We start from the raw sequence: 21,146 nt of genomic DNA, 5'->3' as shown, positions 1-21,146 counted from the left end.
GTGATTTGACCCACAATATTTCCAGCTCATGTGTGTGCCTGGCTCCCTAAAAAAATAGTGAATGTGTTCTCTGCTCTTTTTTCCCTTCCAGAGTAACTGGGACAGAGTTGTGTATGTAGTAGGAGCTCAGCGAATGCCAATTTCTTTTGACAGTCCCACTGGGGGTGCTGTTGGCAGGCTCGGCATAGCAAAAAGCTATGTTGGCCCTTTATGGAAGTTATCAGGAAGATGAATAAGGCTTGAAATGCGAGACCCTGGCAGGGCTGACTCAGACCTCACAGAATGGCTTGCCTTGGCCTTTGAAGAGCTGAGAGCTATTTACATCCAGCTAACGGACCTTACTGGCTGTGAGCAGTCAAAGCCGCTGTATAACTACTCTGGCCTAAGGCCACAGAGTGAGTGAGGACAGGAACAGGAAGAGACCCCTCTTCATCCTCATCCCGTCCCGGAGAAGCCCATGGGGAAGCAATGGCTCTGGTTTGGTGGGAAGCCACTGGCAGCAGGCCTGTGTGGGGTAGCAGAATCGTCTTTAGTTGGCAATGTGGTATGTGCAGAAGTCTTTCCCGGCTCCGGCTGCTTTGCATAAATAAATGGCGGCCAGCTGTTAGTCTTCCTATCAGCGTGAACATCCATCACGGCTTGTTTCAAATATAAGGCTGGGAAGGAGAAGCTCAGACGCCCATGAAAGGCAAACGTTAGGGTGATCACCCAGCCTGGTCTGGCACACATCGGCTTCGAGAAACTCACAAACTGGAAACAGTGGCTGGGGTCTATCCCGGGGGCTGGGCACAGGGTCTCCTGTTCTCTCTAGGTGTCCCCCACCCCGCCCAGGGGCTGAGTTTTTTTCCAACGGGGGACACACAATGAGACCAGTCTCCTGTTGGGGACCTATTTGGTGGCGCCAACGCAGTGCTGATGGCCGCTTCCATCTTCTGGATGTCCTTCCCCGTCTCCTGCCACCAGCCTTGACTCACAACAGACCTTGAGAACAGGTAGGCTGGGAAGGGAAAAGTCTCCTTCTGTTGGGCCCAGCCCCCCAGGCTGCACATAGCGGTCATGGCCCAGTGGCCATTTGAGGTGCCCTGGTGTGGGGCTTAGCCAGTAACACGGCAGAATGTCACCATCAGTCTATGGCGAGCTCTCCAGTGCCGCTCTCTGTCCACCTGCTGCAGGCCCAGAACCCACCTTGGTAGTCTTGTCTGCCTCCAGCCGGGCTGTGTGAAGGAGGCAGGTGCCTGCCCTGCCTGTACCCCTCACCTCCTGCAACCAAGGATGCTGTCTCTCTCCTCATTCATTTTAGATCATTAGTATTGCTTTTTTGTCTTTCTCTCTGGGAACTCATTCATTCACCTACCCATTCTAAAAATATTTATTTCGCATCTACAGTGTGCCAGGCACTGGGAAGACAGGGGTGAGCCAAGAGGTCGTCCCGACTTCCTGGAACTGACATTTCACTGGAGGGGAGCATAGTCGGACAAAACACAAGAGACTAAAAAATAACAGCCTGTTGTGAAGAGTGCTATTAAAGAAACAAAGGGTAGGTAGGGTAACAGGAGAGACCTAGTCTAGATGGAGTGGCTTTTCTGAAGAGGTGACTTTTTAGGCTGAGGCCTAAAGACTGAGAGGGAATCTGCCAAGTGAAGAATAGGGGAAAGAGCATTCCAGAAGAGAGACTAGCATGTGCAAAGGGCCTGAGGTCGGGCAGAGCTCGGTTTCCTTGTGGAATTAAAAGACACCAAGGTGTCTGGAGAGTAGAGAGTTGAAGGCGAGCTAAGAACAACTCAGGGTGGCATCGCAGGCCCTGTGACAGTCTGGAGAGCAGAGGAGCTTAGCGGGCTCTGCTGAGGCAGGGAGGTCTAATGGGGGCAGGGGACGCGGTACACTGAGAATGTTGCTTTAGGTGCTTTTGGTACCTTTGTTACATTTATTGGGAGCCTAGTGCTTGCCAGGTCTTGCACTGAGTGCTGGGGCAGGTGAAATTTAGTTTGGAGCGTCTCCTGGAAGCAAAGAGGACCCCACGTGGGTCTTTGATTTGGGGTGACGTGGTGAGATGGGAAACGGGGCAGCCACAGGGGTAGTGGCTTCAGTGAGTTCTCTGCAAAACGGCTTCCCAGAAACCAGCCCGCCACTTTCCACCTGCAGCCTGGGGCTCAGGCTTGTTTGGTCTCTCGCTGCAGGTGCGTCCAGTGCCCCCCTCACAGTAGGTGCATGCCGCACCCAGACTCTGTGGGGTGTGAGCTGAGGAGGCCTGGTCCTTGGGAGGAGGGAGGAGGTCTGCTCTAAGGCACAGAAAGCACAGAGGTTGCAGCCCGCGTTGCAGATGTAAAGGGGAAAGAGCACTTGTTGCCCACCCTCTTTGCAGGCGGAGAAACTGAGTCCCGGGGAGAAAGTAAAATTTCTTGACTAGCTGATAATTGTACTTTCCATTTAATGTTTGAAAAGTACTCAAAGAGATAGGTGCCTGGACTTGCACAGCTCAAATATCTACCGCTAGTGCCGTGAAGGCGCTCTGGTGTTCCTGAGAGCATCCAGCAGCGGTGTCCTGGAGAACCCTCGGCTTGTGTATCCCAGCTCCTTTATTCCTGAGGACAAATGGAGTCACCTCTGGCCACCTCTGCACCCTCATGTTTTTGGAGGGGTTCTTCCTGTTTTTAGGTTCTTTGCTTTCCTTGCAGGTTTACATAAAGTGTTTATAGCTGTTACCCATACCAGCCTCTGCTTACCACCATGGAAAACACGGGCAGGACTTATTTTGCTTTAGGATTCGGGCTTTAAATGGAAGACACTAGTGTGTGCTGGGAAGACTGTGGCCTCCAGAGTCATGTTGTGCGGGTTCTAGCTGTTTGAGTTTGGAGAATTGACTTAACGTCCCTGAGCCTCGGGTCCAGCAGGGGAGAGGGGAGAGAGTCAGATGGCGATTCCTGCAGTGGTGACTACAGCTTGCTTGCCAGGGGCTTGTCATTAAGCACCTTCCGCCCATAGCTCAGTGATGCTCCACCTTGAATGCATCACAGTCACTGGAGGGTTTGTGCAAGCAGGTTGCTGGGTCCCACCTCCAGAGGATCCCATCCAGGAGGACTAAGCTGGACATGAGAATCTGCATTTCTAACCAGTTCCAGGCTGCTGGTCCCAGGACCACACTTTGAGAACGACTGCGTGAGTTCATTTAGTTCAGTCACCACGACAATCCCCTCATCTTGGTATTATTGTTATTGTGACCTCGCTGATGACGAAATTAAGGATTAGAGACGGAAATAACTTGCCCAGGGTCACACAGCCATTGGGTGGAGAAGCTGGGATTCACATCCAGGTCTGGGCTACGCAAAGCCATTGTTCTTAGACTCTGCAGGAAGGAGTGTGTGAGTCCCAGCAAGGTGCCTGCCTGTCAGGGATGAGGCCCTCAGTAAATGCTGGCTGCGGTCCCTTTACCCCTTTAGACACCAATGGGCCTTTATCCAAGATGATAGTTGACACCAAGTGTTTTTCATTATTGTTTTGTGATACAGCAGAACCAAATTGTACTCAGAAAACTTGGATGAGAAAATCCAAACTTGGAAGGATGAGTAGCTGGAGAGATGTTGATTCACCAGACAGTCATAGGCCTCCAGGGCCAACGGGGACTGGGGAATCACCTGGTGTCCCTCACCTTCCCCAGCAAGGGGTTCCCAGCTCCGTGGGAGGACTTCCGGGGCTGGGGAGCTTACTCCCTCCCCTGACACTGGGACAGGGAGAAATGGCTTCATTTTCAGAGGGCGGGGATTGGCCTGATGGAGCCAGCCCAGGTCAGCAGAGGGAAGTTACAGCCTCTGTCTTTCTGGGCCTCTTACCCAACGGGGGTAGGGGATCCCGTCCCCAGAGGATAAACTGTCTGCATTGTGAGCCCCTCAAGCCTGTGCAGACAGCATGGGCATGAACACGGAAGACTGAGTCCAGGGAAGCAGTGGGGATCTTAAAGCTGGACTTTATAGGAGGGGAGGGATTCCTGGCAGGGGAACTGGCAGGAGTGAAGGTTCAGGGCATGGAAATGCACATGGCACCCTCAAGGCTCATCATCTGGTTCTTCCAACACATCCCCTCCTCTCTCCCCAGTGATGTTTCCCCTATGGCAACTTTTTTCTACTCTGGTCAGACAGTGCGCAGCCTTGAATACCAAGCTGAGGCATTTGGGTTGTCTCTGTTGAGACAAGGGAGCCAGGGGCTACAAGGTTCTAGAAGGAGGGAGACCCCACCGCCCATCTCAGCCTGAGCTTGAGCTGCCCTGGGGCCGTGTTGCCTTTCTTTTTGAATTCTCAGCTCAAACATTTCTGCAGACTTTCCATGGGAATCCTCTGGAAGCTGACTTATCATGGAGACTTCAGCCAGGCAGTCCCTTCTTTGCCCCCACCTTCCTTTTTTTTTTTGCTGGCAGAGCCGTTGTCCTGTTCCAGCTCCCCCAGCCTGGAGCAGGCACTGCTTAAGCTGGTACCTTCATCTCGGTGAGCTCAACCCTAAAGTCTCTGGGTCTTAGCTGGATTAAGGGCCTAGGTTGTTGCTGAGGAGGAAGGAGGTACCTCCATAATTGCTGTTTAAATCTACCTAACAATAGCCACATGTGAAGCCAGATTTGAGGGTTATTATATATGAGCACCATTCTTCCCCCAAGCATGTCTGTGTTTGCATAGCTGGGCAGCACGGGGAAGGGGGAGGGAGAAGCTTGCAGGGTCGAAAGGGGACTTCAGAGGCCCCGATGCTGAGAGAGAAAGGCCCTTGGTTCAGCCAGGAAGACTGGTGATCAGAGTCGCCCAGCCCCGACCCGGGGAAGCTTCTTTCTGGGGCACTGGAACCCATCACCCACAGAGCTCCTCTGACTGTAAGCTCTGAAGTCCCAGCAGGAGCAGCTGCTTTAGCAAAGCTTGGTGGGGGCAGTGCGGAGGGACTCACCCCAGGGCACTGCTCCTTCCCTAGAGGGTCTTGTCCCTCTGCAGCAGCTGCCTGCCGTCTTGGGGTGACACAGAGGGAAGTGTGGGGTGCTTTGGAAGGGCTGGCCCGTCTGCAGCCGTTTGGGGACAGGTGGGCATGTGCGTCTCAGCTTTTCCCTAGTGCCCCTTGCCCACAGTATAGGGTGATGGGAAAGAAAAGTGTGTTTTTCAGGTGTGCCATGCTGTTGGTTCCCGCTCTTTCCACTTGGGGGTGGAGGGCAAGCGGGGGGCTCAGTTTCCCTGCTCTGCGTTGTCAGGCCTGTGAGCGGACTGAGTCACATGGTCTCATTCGGATCAGCTGCTGTTTTGGGGACATGTGCTGTGCATGTGTGTGTGTATCTTCATGACAGGGAACCGGGTCAGGGAAAGGCCCGGAGTGAGCATGGGGATGCCTATCGAGGGAGTGTGGTCCCCGGAAGGGTGCAGCTAGGTTCCTGTGCGACCCTCTGGTTTGGGTGCTGTGCTACCACCTGAGGCTATGGGGACTCTCAAGCAAAGGTCCAGCAGCGCCAGGCGGCTCTAGGGCCCCAGAGGCAGGACAGCAGGTGCTGGACGAGGCAGAGGCCAGTGAACGCTGGTGCACTGCCAGGGCGACCGTTCTGACTGAGCCCCAGGGGCAGGGCAGACCTGGCTTCCCTTTGGAGTGTTCCCCTCCTGTCACTCATCAGACACGGTGGCTTGTCAACCACGGAGAAGAGAATTAAAATCCTGCAAAGACATGCCTTTCCAGGTGACGGATCCTTTGATTTGTGCTTTAAATTATAGATTGCAGCAACTTTGTCAACTATGTTACTCAAGTTGAATTTCTAGAATGGAATCTAAAGCGTCATAAAGACAAAGCACAAACAGGGAAATACGTTTGTATCATATGATCCATGTACGATCATATATCATATAGATATAACATACAAATTCTTACAAATCAGTAGAAACTTCTTTCTTATGAGGTTGGGGAAGTAGGAACCCTTGTATAATGCTGGTGCACACGGCCAGAGTGTTTCTGAAAGGCCCTTTGTCAAAATGTATTAAATACCTTTAAAATATGCACAGAGCTTTATCTTTTGTCTCTTTCTACATGGTTCTGTTTCTTACAGATTTTTCTCCCTGTTTTTTTTTGTTTTTTTTTTCTGGTCAAGAACAGCAAATTTTCCTTCTGTGGGTCCAGTAGTATATTTGTTATAACTTTTATATTTATAATGCAGTTTGTATTAAAATGCTGTTACAGATCGTTTCTATCCTGTCCATAGTCCATGTTAGTAATGTTTCTAAGAGCGCTTTAATAAAAGCGGGGATGGGGTTGAGGAGAAGGGAGAAGTATGGGCTTCGGTGATGGTCAAGGGTGCCAATCCCAGCAGTGTATCTTATTTCCTGCGTGGTTTCAGTTGGGTTACCTAACCTCTCTGAGCCTCAGTGTCTGCCTCTTTCACATGGGGTCCTGCTCACCAAGGGGCACTGTTGTGAGGATCAAATGAAGGAATAAGTGTAAAGCCCCTGGGCACCGCTTCTGCACGTGGGGAATGCTTGATGAATGGAGTGATCGTTACCAGGTGGACAGGGTTCATGTGACTAGCAATCACTTGGTCCCAGGGAGCTTCGGTGGTTCCTCAGGTCCAATCCCCTGCGTCTTGGCAGGACTGTATTCCAGGCATCCTCAAGAGACTGCAATCTACCCCCATCTCAGAGAGCTCAGGGGAAGGAGAGCCCAGACTCCTGCTTACTAATGCATTCCAGGGTCGCACCCTAAGAGCCAGGAAGTCCTCCTGAGTGTCTACACTTAATCCCCACGGCCAGATTTGAAGCTTCTTTTTTTCTTGCTGTTCTCTTAGGGAAAAAAGACTGAAATTTTGCTTATGTAAGAAGGTGTCTGACTTCCGTGGCAAGCAGCTCTATCTTGCAATCTCCGTATGAAATCCCCTTGTAGGAAGGTTCAGGAGGAGGAAGTGGGAGGGGCCGTGGAGAGAGAGCTGTAATATCCTGGGGCTTGTCCCTGAGCAGCCCTTGGAAAGGAACCACATTGCTGTACATGCCCATGTCCTCCCTTGGGACTCGTGTATTCTCCCGCATGCACCGTATTTCCACATGGCTGTCTCAGAGGTATATAAGACTCACTCTGGGGCTTCCCTGGTGGTGCAGTGGTTGAGAGTCCGCCTGCCGATGCAGGGGACACGGGTTCGTGCCCCGGTCCGGGAAGATCCCACGTGCCGCGGAGCGGCTGGGCCCGTGAGCCATGGCCGCTGAGCCTGCGCGTCCGGAGCCTGTGCTCCGCAACGGGAGAGGCCACAACAGTGAGAGGCCCGCGTACCGCAAAAAAAAAAAAAAAAAAAAAAAAAAAAAGACTCACTCTGACCCTTCTACCGCAGCACACCCACTCCTCCAGGCTCCCTCATCTCAGGGGATGTGTCTGTTCATCCACTCACACAGCTGGACACCTAGGAGGCACCCCTGACAGGTCCTCTCTCTAAACCCCCGGGGGGATCCAGCCCTACATCTTGTTAGTTTTATGTCCTGTAGCTCTTGAATCTCTCTTTTTCTGTCCACCCTCGCTGCCGCCACTCTAGTCCATCTGCCTTTGTCTCTCACCTGGACAGCTGCAGCTGCACCCTAGCTGCCCTCCCACTCTTGCCTGGCCCTCCTGAGTCCTTTCTCCACTCAGCACGAAGAGCCATCTCTGCAAAACACCCTTGCACCCACCTGCTTAAGCCCTCCAATGGTGTCCCATGGTCCTTTGTATAAAGACAAAATTCCTTTGGGTGCCCTATGAGCCCTTGTCTGTGGTCGTGCTGCCCCTTGCTCTCTGCCCCTCATCTACTTTGGCCACCTCTCCCAGTTCCTCAAATATACCATGTTCCCTCCTACCCCAGGGCCCTGACACATGTTCTTGCCTCTTCCCGGACCACTTTCTGCCCTACCCACGTTTGCCTGGTTAACTGTCACTTATCCCTTAGATGTCGACTTAACAGTGACTTCCGGAAAAGCCTTCCCTGACCCTCGGGCCCCTCAGGTGCCTTTATTAAAAGCTCTCCTAGACCAGAGTTCCTTTCCTATAGAGTCCCTAGCTGAGTTTACGGTTAGGCATTCACGAGCATGGCTACTTGGCGTCTGTCTTGACGTGCCACCACATTATAAGCTCCAGGAGTGCAGGGTTCTTGGTTCAGTTCCCTGTTTCATCCTGTGCCTAGCATCATGCCTGGCTCTCGGTAGGGACTCCATCCACCCCGTGGGATGAGTGTTTATCTCTGAAGTTCAACAAGGACCAGAGCTTTCCCAGCCTGCCATTTCGGGATTGTCTTAGAGCCCAGGCCTACTTTCCCTGGCATCCTTTCCGTGGTCGTGCTCCCTTTACCACCCAGATCATTTTTGTGGACAGGTTTGGTGTTTAGACCGGACAGGAGTTGTTCATCAGGTGCTTCGCACAGGATGGTTGTCAAGTCCTGACCTATGAGGACCTTTGTGCTTCTGAATGGCTGGTGTACTCAGAGGCTTTGTGGATGGGATCATACCTAAATGCTAGTAGAAGGGCTCTCGCCGTTTATGAGAACCCTGGGGTGGAAAAAAGACAATCCTTCGGTAAAGCAAATAATTACCAGCTGATTGGTCCCTTTCGTGACTGCAGTTTGCTGTATGTACTGAGAGCTTTTATTAGCTACCTACTAGAGAAATGAGTGGCGTTAGCTGGCTAAAAGGTCTTTGTGGGAGTAGGGTCCAAGGACCCTGGTGGTAATGGTGTCTTCTCAGTTAACTGGCTCTACCTCCAAGTCTCAGAAGTGATGTCAAAGGTATTCAGTGGTTCCCACAAATAAATTGTTACTGTGTACAAACTCCCCAGTGAGTTGAAGAGCTAATTCTCTTTCTGTATCCACCCCAGTCTCCCATCTCAGATGTATAACACCCTCTGGCAGCTCCAGTGTTTCAGTGTTGGTGGGTAAAAAATGCCAACCTGAAAGGCAGGTGGTCTGGTGGGCAGGTTGGCCTGGGTCTTGTCCTGGCTTGTCACTGGCTGTCTGTGTAAGCTGCAGCGTCCCTCCATCTGTTTGACCTCAGTCTCCGCCTGCCTGATGCATTACTCACGTGTGTTGTGCTCACTCTAAGAAAATGGGTTAGAGGTGCTTTGAAAAGTCTACTTTATTCAAATCCAGGGAACTCTGAGGATTGAAATAGACCAGTTGGCAAATTCTAGTTTTCCAGTATGAAGATTTTTTAATGCTTGATCTTCTATTCTCATGCGTGACCTTCTTGCATGAGTTCATCTACTTCCCCGTGCCTCAGTTTCCCCATCTGTGAAACAAGATGGGTTGATTCTGGGTTGGCAAATAAGAGAACTAAATGCTGTCCCCCTCTGTCCTCCCACAGTTAAGGCAGACATCACTAATGAAGTCCGAGAACGCAGTCCTTCTGAGCAGAGCGCCACAGCCAGCCAGCCGGGGCTACTGTATCCAGGCTGGCATCGCCAGCGAAGCTGTTTGCCAGTCGTGGAGAGCAAATCCTTGCAAATCAACCGTGAGGTGCCTAAGGGAGAATCAAGGCCCAGGGAGGTTGACTTGCCGAAGACTTGGGGGGTAAGTGCATCTGTGAACTTACAGCCAGCTTGGGGATGGTGTTTTGGGTGGGTTCTTATGTTTGGAACATACTGAACAGGTCCGACTCGGGGCCAAGATGGGCCCTTCGTGTGTTTCAAAGGCATCACTTTTTTCTTCTGCCCGCCTCGCAGGAGGCCCTTGACTTTGTCATCTCCCAGAGGTCTCTGCGTGAGTTCCTTTGTCTGGCTGCCTCCCCTCTCGGGTGACCATGGCAGAGATCCCGACAGGGATTCTGCTCGTCCCTGTGGAAGCAGATCCATGGCCATGTCCCTCCCTGAGGCCTGGGGCTGAGCACGCTGCTTGGAACACGTATTTGGGGCCAGGAGCCCCAGGAGGGGCCATCCTTTCTTTAGAAGCAAGCTCGTTTCCCATCTCAGAGGTGCCCCAGGCAGAGGAGTGAGGACAGAGAGTTATTCTGTGGGGAGGGGAGGGGCCTGGGGAGTCTGTGCTGCATCAGGAAGCTTAGGTGAGTGGCTCAGAGCTCTCCCGCCCTCTCTCCCCGCTCCTTCCAGTGTTGGGTCCCGTGCAGGCACGTGGCCGGGGAAGGAAGGGCGGGCGTGCCAAATGGGGCCTGAGCTGAATTCAGGTGTGGGGTGGTGAGTGGGCAGTGCGATGTTTGGCATGGGCTCCCGAGGGCAGCAGGCCCGGTTGAGACACCAGCTCTATATCGTGGGTGGGGTGGGGACTGGACTTAGGGGCAGAGGCCTGCTTGCTGGGGGCCAGAACAGGGCGGGTGGAGGTACCACGGGAGAGGCGAAGGTCCTCTCTGGTCTCTGGACCTCTCTCATGCCCTTCTCTAATTTTATTCTTTCCATTTTGCTTAAGAAATTGATGTAATGAAGACGTTATGTGGCCCAGTAGGCCAGACCCCAAGTGTGACCTCCAAACCCCAGATCCAGATAACCCTCCCCCACTGCTCAGGCATGTCCCAACGGCCAGGTACCCCTGCTTGTGAATTCTGGGCGTCTCACACAGGCATTTTCCTCCGACCTGGTTATGCCGTTTAACAAATTCATTTGGGGGCGAGCTCGGAGATGAGGTTCAGAGGAGAGAAAGAATTGTCTTTTCTTCTTAACTGTCCCCGGGACGCCTCGAGCAGGCTTGGAGGATTCTCACTAATCCAATCCCTGTCAGAAAAGGAACGATAAAACAATTCAGGCTTTAGAAGTCAAATCCCCTTCCTGCACTCACACTACGGTCTATCTCTCTCCCGTGCCATTTTCCCTCCTCTGTGATGAAGCCGAGGTTCAGCTTCTCTGTAAGGGTTTCAGTGGATAAGGATTTCATATTTCACTCTTCCATTTTTCATATTTAAATTTGCTTTACTCTCCGGTTTGACTTTCCACTGACCCTTGAAGAATTGGCATATTTTAAGGAGGGGGAAGAGATCTCATTATAGGAAATGAGAAAAATGGGGCAGAGTTTTAAAACTTTTAATGACTAAAACACAGTGTTCCAAGTCGGTATTGCACTGGGGTTGAAGTCACCGTTTGGTTACAAGTCTTTAGGTCTAAACGGGGTTGATGACATCTGTTTAATTTTAGATGTCTGGAATACATTCTGAAAATAATGAAATCCAAATGTATGACCAAATTAGAGAACAATTTTATCTGCGACAAAGAAGTTTTTAAAACAAGAGCAAACATCTCGACCAAACAAAACTTTAAAAGACCTATCAAACCCTTGGTCATCTTGCCTCGACTTTTCCCAGTGGGTCTCCACGGTTGAGAGAAAGTTGTGTGTGAACCAGACGTTATTATGTAATTTTATACCCATTTTCCTGTCCTTTCTCTGGGCGTGCGCTCTGCTCTGTGCTGTCAGCCATGGAGAGACCATATTTAGGGAAGAGAGGACGCTTTACAGCAAAGCTTCATTGACGAAGCAAAGGATACTTGTCGCAAATACTTGGGGGGCCACTTGTCAGCTGTTATGTAATAAGCTCAATAGCTTGGGCAGGGCCCCAGGGAAAAACTACAAAGTGCAAAGGCCTTGCTGATGCGGCAGGGGGCTACCCCGGGCATCCGGAGAGAGGAGTACTTCTGACTCTCACATGCCTGGTGTGACCAGGGCAAGTCCCCGACCCTTTCTGGGCCTGGCTTTTTCCATTTGTATGAGGAGCTCAGGGATTCTGGGAGGCTTGTCGGGGTTGACCTCTCTCCAGGAAGGTTGTATTGTGGTGAGCGTCCCCTACGACTGGGATGTGCACTGAACAATTCCTCCCACCCTCCCTAAAAGCCCAGCATCTAGTATGATGTGGAGATTCTGTGTGGGTCTCTTTGTTGTCCTCATCCCCGGAGTCCTATGAAGGTGCTGTTGGCTGACCAACATTCTATGGAGTCCACTCCATGCTACCAGGGGATCCAACGTCTGGCCATCTCCTCCACCCTTGGCGAGGCTTTCAGTTAAAGACAAGAAGTAAATTGTGGTCAGAGTTTTGCCTGATATCTTAAAACATTTGGTTGCTTGGCGAGGTAATTCTGCCCTTCCTGGGTGTTTGCACCTTCCAAATATTTGTAGACTCTTACCTCCATGCCTTGTCCCACCCCTCCAATGTCAGCTCAGGTCTCTCTCTGAGAACCAGCCCCTTCTCTGTTGAGTTCCCCCCAGTCCCCTTGCCCAAGGCCGTCTGGCCAGGTCAGCTTCCTGAACCATGGCCCCATGTACCACTGTCTGTGCATTTCCCACATGGGTTAGGCTTGTCTGCTGGACATCTCAGAGATGGAAGAAGGCTTCCCAAGGGCTTGCCCTTGACCAGTGACCACAGGCATACCTGGAAATGGGGGTTATCTGCCTGTGCTTCCCAGGCTCAAGTGCCTGGCGTAAAGCTTGGGCTTGGTGACGCTTCCGAGCTAGACTGGCCTCTGCAGAAATGAACAGGTTGAGGTGCTGGCTGCTACGGATAGGTGACAGATGGATGGATAATGCTGAGGTGAGCCCAGGCCCGCCCAGAGCTCTGGGGTCTGTACATTTTGTCCATCGGCCACTTCCCTGCACTCTCTGGCCCATTCTCAGGACTTTGTTTTGCGGCTGATGCCCCAACTAGTTGGGAGGCGTCATTAGCTGTGCTCTTGGCGGTGGTGGAGGATGACCTGATGGTGGTGATATTTGGCAGGTATATTTGGGTACGTTGGTGGGGATTCCAGAGGCTCCATTGTCTAGGAACGTGGACTCTGTTACCTCAAAGACAATGGGCTGAGGTCAACAAGATGAGAGGCGTAGGAGCGGGGGACAGAGCGACACCTCCAACAGCAGGTAGTTGGTGAGGAGCTGTGGGTCTCTAGGGACCTGGAGTGGGGGTTTGGTTTAGGGGTGAGAGGTGGTGGGTGGAGAGCACAGAGCACTGGCATGGGAGGCGACACAGCCCCCACCTCTGATGCTCCATGTGACCTCGGGCCAGCCAGAAACCCTGCTGGGCCTCGGTTCAAAATCTGTGAGATGTGAAGGCTGGTACCAACCTGATAGGCTTATGGCGAAGCCCACATCATAAAATGGAATCGAAAACAATTGTAAAGATGGCATTTTGTGGAGTCTAGACAAGAATGAGGAATTTGAATTTTTGTTGGTACTAATAGAGATAAAAAAAGAGTATCGATGATAATAAGTCTATCTCTAATTTTTTTTTTTTAAGCCGCTCAGGACAGAGGGGTTGAAAGAACAAGGAAACAGGAGTCAGACTATTGGATTTCCAGGTTTCTTGTCCCTCACTCTCTGTGTGGCCCCGGGGCCGAGTTCTACATGTCTTTGGGTATTAATGTCCCTATGTGCATGGAGGGGCCTGTAGTCCTCACTCTCTTTTCCTCCCTGGGCTGCTTAGAGGCTGGGGTGTGGGCAGGGTGCTGGCGATGTGAGCAAGTGCTTTTGCGGCCTGGAGACACCATGGGCTGGGCCGGTGTTGATGGCGTAGGTTGCTGGGAAGGGCATTCAGGCCAGGATGTCTTGGTGCAACTCCGAGGACCGACGCATACCCTATGGATTAGCCTGAGCTGGACGTTTCCCTGTGGCCCAGGTGACGAGGCTGCAGAGCTCGGTCCCTACATTTTTGTCTGGCAGTGAGGGGCTGAGTGGACCATAAGTTTGTCAGTGTGGCCATCATTAGAACTCAGACTTTGCAGGTATTAAGTGTGGCTTAACGTTTTAACTATGGCACAATAAATTTGCAGCATCAGGGCTGTGTCTAGCTACTTGGTAGACTGAAGGCATAAAGAGGCATAGTCACGTTCAGCCAGATACGTATCAGAAGAGAATCCTGGGCACCAGGCTTGGTGCTGGGGTTTTACAACTTTTTAATTTTTTAATAGCTTTCGTTTTAATAGAGCAGTTTTAGGTTCACAGCAAAATTGAGGGGTAGGTAAAGAGAGTTTCCGTTTACTCCCCCGACCAGAGTAGCACATTTGTTATCACTGGTTCACCTGCGTTGACACACCGTGATCACCCAGAGTCTGTAGTTTATGTTGGGGTGCACTCTTATTGCTGTACATTGTATGGGTTTGGATAAATGTTTAATGATATGTATCTACCATGATAGTATCAGACAGTGTCGTTTCACTGCCTTAAAGATCCTCTGTGCTCCACCTGTTCATCCCTCCCTTCCCCCACCCCCTGGCAACCACTGATCTTTTCACTGTCTTCAGAGAGGTGAAGAGACCTGCTCAGGTCCCTTGGCCATAAGTGGGGAGCCAGGATTTGAGCCCTGGCTGTCTTCCTGCAGAGCTGGTGCTCCAGAGCACAGGGCTGCCTCCTCGGCATTTTGTCCTCAGGCCAGGGCAGGCATGGCCCAGGGCAGTGGGGAGGTGGGAGTGGTGGCTGAGGCTCGGGGGGGTGGTGGGTAAGGACAGCCACTGTGATTCCCACTCCCCTTCACCCCCACCCCTAAGCTCTGACATAATCAGGACACTGATCTTCAACATGTGGACAGTGGGCCTTGTGAGAAAGGCCAGGGTGTTGGGGGAGGTTGGGTAGGTGACAGGAGGAGGGCTGAAGAGATGGGAGGACACAGTCACTCACGTCATGGTGACTGAGCATCAGGGCTGGGCCAGGTTCTGTGCTGGATGCTGGGGGCACAGCAGAATGCATGACAGATGGGGTCCCTGCCTCCTGGGGCTCCCACCCTGGTGAGAGACACAGGTAGCACACATATATTAATGAACAAGGAAATTGTCGGGGGTGACAAGTATACCATGAAGCATTAAAAATGGGTGATGTGAGGGACAACTCTTTTAAACTGGGTGGTCAGGGATGGCTTCCCCACGGAGGTGACGGTTTGGCTGAGATCTGCACGACAAGGGATCAGCTGTGAGAATATCAGGGGAAAGCATTACAGGCAGATGAAACTGCAAGTGCAAAGGCCCTGGGGTTGAACAAGACTAGTGTGTTGAAGATGCAGAATGGACAATACAGCTGGATGTAGGAATCCAGAAGGGAGTGCTAAAGGATGATATGGGTGAGATAAGAGTTCAGATCCTATGCGGCTGTATGGGGCAATGTCTAGGAGTTTGGATATGATTCCAAGTACAGTGGGAAGCTGGAGTGGTGGTGGTGGTGATGACTTGATTGGATTTGTGTTTTAAAAAGATCCCTTTGACCACTGAATGGACAGTGGATTGTAGGGAGCAGAGGTGAAGACGGGAGGTCAGTTAGGCTAGTGCAGGAGTCCAGGTGCAAAATGGTGATGGCGTAGGCTGGCAGGGCATGGTGAGGATGGAGAGACATGGGTGGCTCCAGGTATGTGCTGGGGGTATAGTCAAGAGGATTTTCTGATGGACTGGCACTCCGTCCACAGAGTTGCTCAAGCCGAGAGTTACACCTAACTTCCCTCTTTGCCTCAGCCCCACGGCCGTTTGCTGAGGTGGGGGAGGAGCAGAGGAAGAACAGGTTTGGGGGAGTGGGAATCAGGAGTGCAGTTTGGGACCTGTTAAGTTTGAGAGGCCTCTTAGACTTGTAAGTGATGACATCGAGTTTGCTGTCAGGCGTGTGGCGCTGAGGGGAGGGGCGGGGCTGGGCATAGACATTTTTGCATCATGGGTGTAGAATTTAGCGCCACAGGACTGGATGAGCTGGTGGGTGGAAAGATAGAAGAGAAGAGGGCTCAGAGACTAGGGACAGGGCAGTCGTAGATGCGGGAGGCACCAGCCAGGGCCATGGGGAAGGTACAGCCAGACGGGTGGGAGGGAAAGGCTGCTGAGGGTGGCCTTTGACCGCCCGAGCTGTTGGTGACCTGGTGAGAGCCAGTCCACTGGGGAGCTGTGGGAGGAGACAGCTCTATCCAACTCCCCCACAGCTCTCGAGGTGTTTTGCCATAAAATGGTCAGCAGTGAAACGGGGTGGCACCTTGAGAGGGATGTGGGGGTCGAGGCAGGGTTTTCTGAGACATAGGAAAAAATAGAGCACATTTGTATGCTGACGTGAATGATGCAGGAGGAAGCAGAAGTTTAATGATCCCGAGAGAGGGGCCGTCGGCAGGAGCAATGTCTTTGGGAAGGTTCAGGAGGTGCGACTTGGTGTTGAAGGCAGGAGCTGGCCTTGAACAGGAGCAGGGATGCTTTCTTCGTGCCCAGTCACTGGAGGGAAGGCAGGGAGGGTGGATTTGGTGGAAGGATCCCCATGGTTCTGTGACCCCTAGATGTCTGTCCCCAGACGAGACCTCTCTCCCGATCCTTCTGCCTTATCTGACTCCTAAGGTCTCCAGCCACGCGCCTCTGAGCATACTTGTCCTTTCTTACATTTGCGCCCCATTTTATCCACTTCCACTGTCTTCTGTGCTTCAGCCCATTCTTCCCCAGCCTACCCCTTAGCCCCTTCCTCCAGGGAGTCTTCCCAGATTACCTCAGCTGCTGGGGCCCTGATGATCCAGAACCTAGACAGACCCCTGGTTACTAGGCCTCCAGGACCAGTGGGAGGGATGCTGCCTTGTCACATCTCTTGTGCCATTGTCCTGAAGTCCTCTGTGGCTGGGGAGCACGCCATTACTTTGTGGAGTGAGAGAGGAGAAATTGAGGGCTTGGGTCCTGAGGTCTCACTGACCTGGGTTCAAGTCAGAGGTCCTTACTGGTTCTCTGACCTCTGGCAGCTTTTTTTTTTAGTCTCTCTGAGCCTTGGTTTCCTCATCTGTAAAATAAGGTTAATAACAGAACTTATCTCACTGGCGTTTGGTGAGGGTTAAATGAGATAATGCACATAAAACTGTGCCTGGCGTGTTACCGGCACTCAATCAATATCATCACGATCATCGTCATTCATATATTATTTTTTCTCTACCGTTTCTTCAGTGGGACCTTAGGGAAGTCACCTGACCTTTCCATGCTTCAGTTTCCTTATCTGAAAACCAGGGATCCTAGCAGCACCCTCCTGAGAGGGCTGCTGTGTTTAATGAGGTGAAGTGTGCAGAGTTGAATCCAAGAGTTGGCACGTAGTAGGTGTTTAAGAAGAGGGACTTGTTGCTGGCAATGATGATGATGATCACTGTGCCTTCCTGTTTCCCGGGACTGTGCAGCTGGTTGCCTGGGCGGGTTGGTGGGGGGTCCCTCCAGCTCTGCCAGGCATTGGCAAAGGTGCCCCCCACCTCACCCTCCTCCTCCCAGGCTCAGCTCTTCTCGTGTTCCTTCTTACACTTTCCCACGAACCCATTCATCTCTGGCTGTAAGGTTACAAGGCTTTGAAAATGGATTTTAAAAACTGTACTCTTCTGTCCCTTTACATTTCATTTCAAATCCCCCTAGTGCCTAAACGAAGCTCAGGCTATTTTGGGCCTCTTGGAGAAGTGAGGCTGACAGTGCCTTCTGAAATTTATATAAAAACATAGGAATGAGCATGGACCCAAATATATACCTGTATAGTTAAGAATAAAAATCATAATCCCCTAAGCGGACTGTGCTAGTGAGCATCAGGTTTAATAGGGGATTAGGAGGAGGAATTAAAGTTGCCCAAGGGGTACACGGAGAGACTTCAAACACCTTTCAGAAAACAAATTAACACGGTATTCAGAAATCATTTTCTGGGTTGAAAATGGGCGGCAGAGGGTTTCCTAGGGCTTCCCTGCTTTCTTTTGAAATGTATTTTTAACACTTGTATAAATAGTTTGCGCCTGTGGCACGGGGCTTCCTGTGCCCCCTTCATCAGCTGGTGTCTCTGGAAGAAGAATCCGGCTCATTATCTGGGCGTTTGGACCTTCCTGGCGGCGGCTGTTGCTGCTGGGCCCGGCCTGGGACCACTCTTTTCTCTTTCCTGTTGCCTGGTGGGGTGGAACCCATTGGTGTGTGCCTCGGCCTGTTTCCACATCTACCCACTCAAGCCTGGCTCCTGGGAGGTGCCGTCAATTCCTAGAGGACGGGACTCCTCAGGCAGAGGGCGGTGGCCTGGAGGTTGGAGGCTGGACATACCTCGGGCTCATCTGAGAAGCTGGCAGAATTGGCCTTCAGCGCCCAGTCTCCTCTGGCCCCTTGGTTTGTTTCCCATTCCCCTCTCCTCACATGCATCTGCACTGGAATTCCTGGCCTCTGCAGGTACAGAGTTTCCCATCACTGGAGGTATTCAAGCAGAGTCCGGGCCTAGGTTTTGAGGGGATCTGTGCCCACCTGTGGAGTGGACCTGAATGGACATTAAAGTTCCTCGTAAGCCTGAGATTCTGTGGTTTACGCTTTACCGGTGGAGTCTGAGCTGGGCCATGCTGAACCTTTACAGTCACGGGGATCCCTGTGATAGAAGATGCAACACCCGGCTCCAGTCACCATCAGTGACCGCTGTTCTGCTGTCCTTGCCTGGGGCAAAGGAGAGGGCTTCCTGTTCTCTCCAAAGGTTCCAGGCTTACACGCAATCACAGGGCTACCTCTACAGATTTGATCCTGCAGGGACTCGGGACAAATTGTGTCTATCTGGGGACCCTTTTAAAGCTCCCTTTCTTCCTGTGTAGAATGGGGGTAATAAATTATCATAGATCCAACTTATTAAGCTCTTATTATGTGCCTGAAGCCCCTGGTTGCTTATAACCACTCAGGAGGCAGTACTATTATCACTCCCACTTTGCAGAGGGGGAAACCGAGGCCCACGGAGTTGAACTCACTCGCCCAAGGCCACAGCTAGTAAGTGATGAGTGATAACATCTGATAACCATGTGCTGGGGATCTGCTGAGCTCTTCACGGGGAAGTGGGGGTGACCCCTCGACCTACCCTGAGTTCTGCCGGGAAACCAGGAGGGCATAGCCCAGCCTGGCTCTTGACCTCCTGGGAAGGCTCCGTGAGAGGAGCGCCTCACGACTTGGTCAGTGCCCTGTCCAAGGCTGGCAGGGCACAAGCGGTGAGCGTGGCATTGCCTTTCCCACCGAGAGAAGAGCTGGCCAACCAGTGGCATCCAGGCTGGGTGGTGGGTGTGCCATCTTCTAGAAGTTTTCCTCACCTTTGCAAACGGGCTGGCAGCTGGAGGTGAGCCCCGAGGCTGATTCACCCTGAGTTCACATGAGGCCACTTGCCCGCTTCGTACCTCTGCTACCCGCCACTGTTGGGCAGGTGCCTGTGAGGAAGAAGGAGGGAACTTCCTTATCCCGAGGAAGGGGGTCATAGAAAGGGAGGGAGCGCTTATTTCCCTGATCTGTGGGTAAGGACACAGAGAAGACCTGGCAGCTTCCACGCTCATGTAATAACTGCTTCTCACTGGACCTGTGCGTAAACCTCCCCGACGCCCCCAGGCTGCCTGCCCTGCTCTCAAAGGGGGCTTTGGTCTTATGTCACAGAGCCATGGTCCCCAGCAGTGGGCTGCTGGTAGGGAACAGGACCATTCAGCTGAGCTCACTGGTCTGGCTACACCAAGGAAGTTGAACCTTGAAGCACGGGAGAATCTCTATTGGCAGAGCAGGGGGTGAGAGTGGTTTTGAGCAAAGCCCCTGGACCGTGAGTGGTGCTGAGCTTGCAACACACATGCTCTTGTTTCTTGCTTATCACTGTGCTGCTACCTGCCTTTTCTCGGTCAGGGGACAGAGGAGGGCAAACGACTTGCCCAAGGTCATACAACTGGATCTGACAGGACAGAAGCATGCCCTTGAGCTCTCCCCTTGAGCAGCTGGGGGAAAGCGTGACCTACGGAAGGACCTGGTGGGTTTGGTGAACAGCTGGTGGGAGAGGGTGGAAGGGAGGAGGTGGCAGAACATGAGGCTGGGGTTGATGGTGGTGATGGAGAAAGCCCAGAATGTCAAAGGCCTCGTTTAGTAGTTTGCTCATAAGCATTTAACAACCAGATCTCCAGGAAGAAGAAGAAGAAAAAAAGCCCTGATTTGAAGTGTTTGCCCACTTCCATGGTGTAAGTATTTCCACCATGGCCCACTTCAAGTTACCCATGTGATGGCGCTAAGTTCTTGTGAGGCAGCGTGAGCTGTCTGCAGCATTCTCACGGCTCATCTCTGTGGCTCTGGTGTTTGGGGTTTATTCAGGAGAGAGAGATCATAGGACGACAGGTGACCTCTCAGGGTTGGCTCATGTTGGGAAAAGAGGCTGGAGAACATGGCCAATTAGGAAGCCACTGCTGACCCTTGCAGGCTGGAGGCGGCAGGGCTCGGGGCAGGCAGGGGTGGGTTGGGGTCCTTGAAAGGGAAGGGCCAGATGCCATCATATTCAGTGAAGCAAACGTCTTTCCCTCTGTTGGAAACCGCATGGGTCTCTTGCTCTAAAAATTCATGTGTCAGTGGGAGGCTTCTGGAGGCAGTGAGACCTCAATGCTCCCATCTCCGTGTTCCCCTCCCAGGTCAGGCTGGGCCTTGAGCCATTTCACATGGGAGTGCTTGGCTTCCTTTTGTGCATTTACTTTGTACAGCAACGGCATATATTCCCCCAAGAAATGACCTGGGAATTTTCATTTGGGAAAAAGAAGATTTCCTTGGAAATAAACCCAGTTGGGGAGTTCAGGGCAGAAGGGCACATCAGAGTTTTGCTCAGCTGTGACAGAGGCCTGCTGAGCTGCTGGGATATCTTTGGGACTGGGGAGAGTTCAGAGAGGGCCTCCTGCCCTGACCCCATGTGGGCAAGGGGACCAAGGCCAGGGGAGTGCGGCGGGACAGACTGAGAGCAGGGCTGGTGCAGAATCAGCCCCCAGAGCTTCCCGAGGGGAGATGGTTGGGCTGAACTTTGAAGTGTGGGCAGGATCTGGGAGCATCAGGGTCTCTAGGTGGGAGGCTGAGGGTGTCTACGTGGCCCTCATTTGCTCAGAGCTGTTCCCAGCCCTTCCCCTGCTGGCTCCACCGGCAGGAGGCTGGAGGGCTGGAGGAAGGGAGAGAAGAGGGCACTCCTTCCCGTCTCTCTCCCGCAGCACCCGCCTCCCCCAGGGCTCCAGTTCTCACTCGTTGGCCTGTCTCCCCATGGTCTTGGCTCCCTCAACAGGGGAAGGCCCTTATGTGAATGTAGCTTCTACTGGATGGCCTGGTTTCTGGGCTCTCGAAGCACCTCCTCTAACTTTTCCTCCAGTCCTAGGGTGGATATTGCCCTCCTCTTGCTAAGGCTGACGACCTCTGCATCGCCTGTCTTTCCCCTGCTTGTCTTTGCAGCTTCTCCAGCTGTGTAACCACATCACTGTGATGCCCTCCTGGGCGTGAGCTCTGGGCTCTGCTTTCCCAACCGGATCCTGACCGATCCA

This window comes from Phocoena sinus, chromosome 3 (assembly GCF_008692025.1).
Source record: "Phocoena sinus isolate mPhoSin1 chromosome 3, mPhoSin1.pri, whole genome shotgun sequence".
Lineage (NCBI taxonomy): Eukaryota > Metazoa > Chordata > Mammalia > Artiodactyla > Phocoenidae > Phocoena > Phocoena sinus.
This window is presented reverse-complemented; position numbering follows the sequence as displayed.